This window comes from Suricata suricatta, chromosome 10 (genome assembly GCF_006229205.1).
Source record: "Suricata suricatta isolate VVHF042 chromosome 10, meerkat_22Aug2017_6uvM2_HiC, whole genome shotgun sequence".
NCBI lineage: Eukaryota > Metazoa > Chordata > Mammalia > Carnivora > Herpestidae > Suricata > Suricata suricatta.
This window is the reverse complement of record NC_043709.1, coordinates 393,694-402,533: the sequence shown is the minus strand read 5'-3', so window position 1 is coordinate 402,533 and position 8,840 is coordinate 393,694. Positions and strand designations below refer to the sequence as shown.

The following is an 8,840-nucleotide window of genomic DNA, read 5'->3' as shown; positions in this document are numbered from 1 at the left end:
ATTTGTTGCTGAGGACACTGGGTGTCCTCTGAGGGCTGTCACCAACACTGAAACCTTTCAGAGCTCCTCTTCAGGATTGGGACCGTCTGTGAGCCCACTGACTGCTCCCTTACAGCATTGAGATGGAAGTCATGGCCTGAAATCACCCTTTTAATGTGTGTACAGTTCAGTGGCTTTTAGTACTTTCATAAGCGGCAACCAACACCACTAATGGCAGAAGTTTATCACTCCACAGAGTAGCCCATTGACTGCTTCATTTTGAAGACTTGCTCTTCTCTCCTCAGGGTCTCCTTTCCCCTCAAGCCTACGAGACCCTCTTCTGACCCTTTCTTGGCTCTGCTGCGTAGTCCTCCCTGGACCAAGCCAGTCCTGGTTGGTACCTTCATGTTATCTCCCTCCATCATGATATTCTTTTTGGATCTCCTTTGATACTTTCTATTTTTCTTTATTGACTGGGCCAGTATGTGGTGTCACCTTGAGATTGAGAATGTGGACTTTGCTGTCAGCCAGTCTGGGTTCAAGTTTTGAACTGATGTTCATTGACCTGTGGCCTTGGGCTAGTCCTATAATTATTGAGACGTCTGCTTTTTAACCTGTGAACTGGGGTTAGTGGTGAACTCCGTGCTGCCCTGAGTTGTGCTGGACAGCACCTAGCAAAGGGTCCATGAAAGCAGCTCTTGTTGGTTCCCTCTCTTGTGGCAAGTGTGACCCCGCAGTCAGAGTTTCTTGAGTTAGTTCTCTTGTGCCGTTGTTTGGACTCAGCTTTGTCCATTGCCCTGATTTCTGCCCTGTGCTGTTGGGGCTTTTTTTCTGCCTGTTTGGCAATGCGCTTTAACCACGTCTCCGGTTATTTGTCCTTAGAAGAGTCTCAGCCCATAGTGTGCCCTGCCTGCCCTTGGTTCTGGTTTTCCCAGGAACACAGTGTTGGCACAAACGCAGCACGGGCACAGTCTGTTGCTTGTTGTGGTGGGGCAGAGGCACACTTGGGCCTTGGTGTGGCGTGTCTCTGGGTCCCTGTACGGAAAGGCCTGGATTTACAATGGTTCAACTTACTGTTTTTCAACTTTATGATGGTGTGGAAATGGTACACATTCCGTGGAAACTGTACTTGGAATTTTGAATATGGATCTTTTCCTGGGCTAGTGGTGTGTGGTAGGCTCCCTGTGTTGCTGACAGCGGCCTCAGCTCCCAGTCAGCCCACCGTCGCCACCAGGCCAACAGCCACCCTGGGCCCAGATGCCACTCTGTCACTTTGAACGCAGCACTCAGTACATTGCATGTAAGTTGAGGAAGATCTGTAGTTGGTTCCTTTTCTCTCCAGGGAGGCCCCAGGGAGGCATCTGGTGTTGGCCACTGTCTAGACCAGTGGTAGCAGTCATGACGTCTCTCTGTCAGTGAGTCACATTTTCACTTGCATCACATACACATTGGGCCAGGATTGCAGAACTAGTCAGTGGTGGAGTTGTACTTCGTGCCAGAGCCTTCGTGGCCAGAGAGCACCTCCCATGGTCAGGTCTGCTGCCCTGGTGGGTTCTGTGTTTGTCTGCAGGAAGAAAGATGGAGGCCAGGTGCTTCGCATAGGTGGGGAGAGTACGTGATAACAATGCCAGCTGGCTCTACCCTCAACCAGGCAGAGTGGCCACAATTACTAGCAGTAAGAAGAAGACAGAAGGTCTTCAACTTTCACTTTGAGTCTTCTCTCCATCACACCCAACAGCCAGGAGGAAGCTCTTGAGAAAACCCAGCGAGGCTGAGAGCCCACTCAGGCCCGACACAGCTCTTGCTCAAGGTGTCTGGGGGGCTGGGTGTTAATCCCATTGATCAGATTTTTGAGGGGAGATGAGCTGGGCTCCACCACCAAGGGGAGAAATGCCGCTTTTGGTAGCTTGAAGCCCCAGGAGTGTGCAGCCACCTAGACAGGCTGTGGTTGGTGTGGTGGCCCTCAGGCTGATGGCAAGTTGTTGAGTTTTCCCTGTAGGCCAGGCGTGGGGTGGATGCTAACTCTGCGTGTGGGTCTCATCTCGTCCTCACAGCTCCTGGGCTGGGGTCCGCAGGGGCAAGAAGGCAGGCTAGCTCTCTGGCAGAGACACCGTCAGCCTGAAGATGCACCTTTACTTTTTCTTCACAGTGTTGGCCCATGGAGTGTTAAAAAGTTAAATTAGTTGTTGGGGCACCTGGGTGGCTCAGTTGGTTAAGTGTCTGACTCTTGGTTTCAGCTTATGAGTTCAAGCCCCTGTGTCGGGCTCTGTGCTGACAAGTGTGGAGTCTGCTTGGGATTCTCTCTCCGCCTCTCCATCGCTCATGCTGTCTCTGTCTCAAAAGTAAATAAATAAACTGAAACAAAAAAACCGTTGTTAACATTTGAATAGATTTGGGGGACTTAAGAAAATCTGGATTTGTGGCCTTTCTTATAGAAACTGGCAGATGTGTCCTCATGCCCTGTGTCCCTGCAGGCGGGTAGGCGGCTGCCGTGAATCTGCCCCTGCTCCTGCCTGTGGACGGCCCTGTCCTCCTGCTGCAGGCCTCCCTCCTCCTGCTGTCCTCTCTGGCTGCTTCCTTCCACTTAACACCTTCCCGCTCTACAGGCCTTTGCACTGTGGCCCTTGCATTAGGACGTGGCCGAAGAACTGGAAGTCCGGTGACCGGGCGCTCTCCTGTGGCCGCTGTGGGATGGCTCCTGCTCCAGAAGTGTAAGGGTTAGGATATTTGCTTCTGAGTGGAGCTAGCTGCCTTTCTAAAAAATTCCTTTGCGTCCTTCTGGCATCTGGAGTGCGTTCATTGTGCAGCACTGATGCACTCATTGTCCAGGAAGATTCTCCTCTTTTTCCTTGGTCCCTATTTCTGGGGACACCTACCAGAGTTAGGAGCTGGGAACCTGCAGGCAGAAGAGGCAGCCCGGCCAGCTGCCAGCAGCTGCTCCCCCCTCAGGCCGCTGATCCCTGCTGCTCTCTGCTTCTGGAGCCTGGCCTGCTGGGGAAGGAGTCTGATTGCACCCCTCCCACCGGCACTTGTTTTGGGATCCAGTTTTTCACTGTTTCCCCATTTATTCATTTTGCTAGAAAGTGTTTTCTTGTAGAATTTCAAGTTTGTTTCTATATATTTGTGTTTCTGATTCTCTAATGAGCTTTTTAAAGAAATGGGTGTTTAATTGCTAACACAGTAATGAATCTATGAGGCTTCTAATTTAAAAAATCTATTCTTACATGCAGCCTTACCATCTTCTAGTCCTATTGCAAAGAAACAACTATTTTTGAACTTTTCATAGCTGTTTAATTCTGGTAGTTAATTTTCATAAGTTAATAATAGTAAAGAACTACTAGCAGCTAGCCCGTATTAAGGCTTTTCACATGTCAAGCATTTTTCTAAGATCTTTTTAAAAAATTTTTTTAATGTTTATTTTTGAGAGAGAGAAAGAGAAAGACAGTGCAAGTGGGGGAGCAACAGACAGAGAGGGAAACAGAGGATCCGAAGCAGGCTCTGAGCTGTCAGCACAGAGCTTGATGCAGGGCTTGAACCCATGAGCTGTGAGATCATGACCTGAGCCGAAGTCAGATGCTCAACTGACTGAGCCATCCAGGCACCCTGGGTGTTTTTCTAAGATCTTTACATTGATTTCTTTCAGTTCCTGCTGGCAATGTACAAGGCAGTTGTTGTTACCCACCTTTTGTAGATAAGGAAACTGAGGCACAGAGAGAGGCTAATTGACTTGCTGAGGGCCTCTTCTTTTTTCTTTTAATTTTTAAATTCTGGTAAAAATATATGTAACAAAACTTATCTTAATAATTAAAAAATTTAATGTTTTATTTTTGAGAGAGAGGGACAGCATGAGCAGGGGAGGATCAGAGAAAGAGGGAGACACAGAATCTGAAGACAGGCTCCAGGCTCTGAGCTAGCTGTCAGCACAGAGCCTGACATGGGGCTTGAACCACGAACTGTGAGATCATGACCTGAGCCACCCAGGTGCCCCTCATTTTCGTAATTTTTAACTACATAGTTTAGGGGCACTAAGTACATTCACATTGTTGTGCACCCATCCCCCTACCCACCTCCAGAACTTTTCCCTCTTCCTAAACTGGAACTCCCTCCCCATCATTCACTCTCCTCCCTCCCCCACCCCGCCCCAGCACCACCATCTCTACTCTTTGTGTCTGTGACTCTGACCACTCCTGGTGCCTCACAGATACGGAACCACATGGGATTTGTCCTTCTGTGATGGCTTATTTCACTGAGCACTGTATCCTCAAAGTTCACCCATGGTGCAGCGGGTGTGAGGAGTTCCTTCCTTTTTATTTTTATTTTTTATAGAGGGATAGAGAGAGTGTGTGTGCATATGTGAGCTGGAGAGAGGAGCAGGGGGAGAGAGAGAGAGAATCATTTTTAGAGAGAGAGTGCACGAGTTGGGGAGGGGGGCAGAGAGAGAGGGAGAGAGAGAGAATTTTAAGTAGGCTCCACGCTTAGCACAGAGCTCAACACAGGTCTTGATCTCATGACCCTGGGAAATGAACATGAACTGAAATCAAGAGTTGGACACTCAACTGACTGAGCTACGCAGGCACCCCAGAAATTCCTTTCTAACGCTGAATAATACTCTATTATATATATGGGCCACATTTTGTTTATCCCTTTGCCCATCAGTGGATATTTGGGTTGCTTCTACCTTTTGCTTTTGTTAACTTCTTTCTACTTCTTCTTTCCTCTTCTTCTTCTTCTTCTTCTTCTTCTTCTTCGTCTTCTTTTTAAATATTCATTTAATTTGAGAGAGAGAGCACGAGCAGGGGAGGGGCAGAGAGAGGGAGAGAGAATCCCAAGCAGGCTCTACACTCTCTGTGGAGCCTGATGTGGGGCTTTATCCCATCACCTTGAGATCATGACCTGAGCTGAAATCAAGAGCCATATACCCACCCAACTGAGCCACCCAGGTGCCCCATCAACTTCTTTCTTGATAGTCACAGGAAGACCATTTTGGGGGTTCTGTGCTATGAACTGTTCTATGTGTCCCCAAATTCATATGTTGATGCTCTAACCCCCAAAGCGATCATATTTGGAGATAGGACGTTTAGAAAGAGAACTAAGGTTAAATGAGGTCATATGGGTGAATCCTAACTCAGCGGCTGTAGAAGAGGAGGAATAGAGAGACCTCCTTCTCTGCGTGCGCACACCAAGGCAGCGTCTACAGGTTAGGAAAAGACTTGCCCCAGAGCCATGTTGACCCCTAATCTTGGACTCCCAGACTCCGGGACTATGAGAAAGGAAATCTCTAATTGTTTAAGCTTCCCAGTCTATAGTGAGTTCAGCCACCCTGGTCCCTCGTGAGGATCAAAGCAAATTGGCAGGAGCAGGGATGACCCTGAGGCGTTACAAGAACCATTAAACCTGGCTGGCTCAGTCTGTGGCGCATGCTAGTTTTGATGTTTTGATCTTGGGGTTAGAAATTCAAGCCCCACACTGGGTGTAGAGATTACTTAAAAAAGGAAATCTTTAGGGATGCCTGGGTGGCTCAGTCGGTTGAGCATCTGACTCTTGATTTTGGCTCAGGTCATGATCTCATGGTTCCTTGGATCGAGCCCTGTGTCAGGCTGTGGGCTGACAGTGCAGAGCCTGCTTGGTATTCTCTCTCTGCCCCTCCCCCTCTGCTCCTCCCCTGCTCATGCTGTATCTCTCTCTCTCTCACTCAGAATGAATATTAAAAAAAAATAAAACTCTTAAAAAATAAAATTTTCAGAAACAAAACAAAAACATCTGTTTTGATGCAGCTTAGAGATCCTTTTAATTGTCAGGCTCCTTGTTGGGTAGCTGGAGCCCCCGAACTGTAGAATGGAGGTGCCTGCCCAACTTTGTTTTCGGACCATAACTATGGGCCTTAGCTTCTAGAAAAGTTTTCAGGCCCAGGAAGTGATTGAGGACAGATGCCCATGGCCCTCTGCCTACCTTATGGAGAAGAGGGCATCATTCTTAGAGGGTCAGACTCTGAAACTCCACTCTATTAACCTTTGGACCTGCTATGATCCCCCATTTGGTGACCGGGCACGACCTCACTGACTCCTCTACTGTTAGCCTGGCCACCTGTTGTCATGGAAGAGCATCCCCCACTCCTCTGCTGTCTGACACTTCCACTGGCTGATCATTTCTTGGAGATGGTCGGTGAGAGTCCTCTGAGGATTGATTCACCAAGGAGCCCCACACAGTCTCTGTGACTTGCCCCAGAAAGCCTTCAAACAGCCCTATTTCCAAGAACTGGTTAGATGTGCTCCGTCTTGAGCTGGAGGAATCTGGCCTCCCACATCCAGAGAAGCCCCACCTTTGGGCATTTGGCAGAGACTGGTCTTTGTGGCAAGGGCAGTAGTTGTCTTCTCGTAGATTTGGTGATCTCCCTTTAAAGACTCCCAAGACTCTTAGAATGTGGCTTACTAGGCCACAGTTTTCTGATTAGTAATTACACACACACCTACACATGTGCTCAAATCGAGATAGTTATGTAATGAATCTTTATGTACCCATTACTTAGATTTGTCTGGGAGCAAGAATATCCTGTCTGCATCAGGGTCCTTTTGGCCAGACTAAGAATCAAATAGGAGAAAATAAAATTTAATTTTGGTAGGGGTAATCCAAACAGACCTAGAAATTCCAAAGACAGTATAAATTACCAAAACTGAAACAGGATAAAATAGAGAATTTGAGCAGACCCAGACCCATAACCAGTGAATAAATTGAATTAGTAATAAAAATATCCCCTAAAACAAGAGTCCAGGGCCAGTTGGCTTTCCAGGGGAATTCTACCAAACATTTAAAGAAGAGTTAGCACCTATTCCTTTGAAGCTGTTTTGAAAAATAGTAATGGAAGGAAAACTTCCAAACTCATTCTGTGAGGCCAGCATTACCTTGATTCTAAAACCAGACAAAGACCCCACTAAAAAGTAGAACTACAGACCCATTTCCCTCATGAGCATGAATGCAAAAATTCTCAACAAGATAATAGCTGAACAGATCCAACAATACATTAAAAGAATTATTCACTACAACCACGTGGGATTTATATCTGGGATGCAGGGCTGGTTCAGTATCCTCAGATTAATCAATGTGATACATCACATTAATTAAAGGATAGGAACTACATGATCCTCTCAGTAGATGCAGAGAAAGCATTTGACGAAATAAGCCTTCTTTCTTGATAAAAACCCTCAAGGAAGTGGGGAAAGAAGGATCACACCTCAAGATCGTAAAGGACATTTACAGAGGACCCACCGCTAAGGTCATCCTCAGTGGGGAAGAACTCAGAGCTTCCCCCCAAGGTCAGGCACACGGCAGGGACGTCCACTCTCACCACTGTCTTTCAACACAGCATTGGACGTCTCATAGCCTCAGCAATCAGACAACAAACACAAAGAGAGAAAAGGTGTCCACGTCGGCCAGGAGGAAGTCCAGCTTTCACTCCCTGCAGACCACATGACACTCTGTGTGGAAAACCCCAAAGATTCCACCAGAAAGCTGCTAGAGCTGACCTGGGAGGTCAGCAAAGTCATAGTATTTAAAATTAAGGCACAGAAATTGTTGTATTTCTATACACCAATAGTGAAGCCGCAGAAAGAAATCAAGGAATCAATTCCATTTACAACTGTGCCAAAAACTGTAAAATACCTAGGAATAAATCTAACCAAAGAGATGAAAAGACTATACACTGAAAACTATGGAAAGGTTATGAAAGAAAGTGAAGAAGACACACACACACAAAAAAGGAAAAATATTCCATGCTCATGGATTAGAAGAATAAACATTGTTAAAATACCCATCCCCCTACCCACAACCCCTCCAGCAATCTTCAATTTGTTCTCTATGAGAGTCTCTTATGTTTTGTCCCCCTCCCTGTTTTTATATTATTTTTGCTTCTCTTCCCTTCTGTTCATCTGTTTTGTATCGTAAATTCCACATATGAGTGAAGTCATGGGATACTTGTCTTTTCTCTGAGTGACTAATTTTGCTTAGCATAATACCCTCTAGTTCCATCTATGCTGTTGCAGATAGCAAGCTTTCATTCTTTTTGATTGCTGGGTAATAATTCATTGTACAGGGGCGCCTGGGTGGCTCAGTCGGTTGGGCGTCCAGCTTCCGCTCAGGTCATGATCTCACAGTTTGTGGGTTCTAGCCCCGCATCAGGCTCTGTGCTGACAGCTAGCTCAGAGCCTGGAGGCTGCTTCAGATTCTGTGTCTCCCTCTCTCTCTGACCCTCCCCTGCTTGCGCTGTCTCTGTATCTCAAAAATAAATAAAAACCTTAAAAAAATTAAAAAAAATAATTCATTGTACATATATATACACACACACACACACCACATCTTTATCCATTCATCCATCGACGGACATTTGCGCTCTCTCCATACTGTGGCTACAGTCGATAGCGCTGCTATGAATACTGGGGTGCACGTGTCCCTTTGAAACAGCACACCTGTTTCGTTGGGATAAATACCTAGTAGTGCAACTGCTGGGTCGTAGGGTAGTTCTGTTTTTAATTTTTGAGGAACCTCCACACTGTTTTCCAGAGCGGCTGCGCCAGTCTGCATTCCCAGCAGCTGTGCGACAGAGGTCCTCTCTCCGCATCCTCGCCGACCTCTGCTCTTGCCCGGGTTGTTGATGTCAGCCGTTCTGACGGGCACGAGGTGGTGACTCACTGTGGTTTTGATCTGTATTTCCCTGATGATGAGTGATGGTGAGCATCTTTTCGTGTGTCTGTTAGCCATCTGGATGTCTTTGGAAAAGTGTCTTTTGCCCATTTCTTCACTGGATTATTTGTTCTTTTGGGTGTTGGGTTTGATAAGTTCTTTATAGATTTTGGATACTGGCCCTTTAT

General features: G+C 46.7%; 1 protein-coding gene across 5 annotated transcripts in view; it reads left to right on the top strand.

The window, feature by feature from the left end:
* The first annotated feature begins 306 nt into the window (after positions 1-306).
* Positions 307-8,840, top strand: part of PPP6R2 (protein phosphatase 6 regulatory subunit 2) — a 63,942-nt gene continuing 55,408 nt past the window's right edge. For 3 of the 5 annotated variants that reach the window (XM_029953243.1, XM_029953241.1, XM_029953240.1), the window contains exon 1: positions 308-372. The gene's annotated coding sequence lies outside the window, so the exon portion shown is untranslated. Of the gene's footprint in view, positions 373-8,840 lie in introns of all 5 variants that reach the window. The other 2 variants (XM_029953242.1, XM_029953239.1) reach the window with 1 other exon arrangement.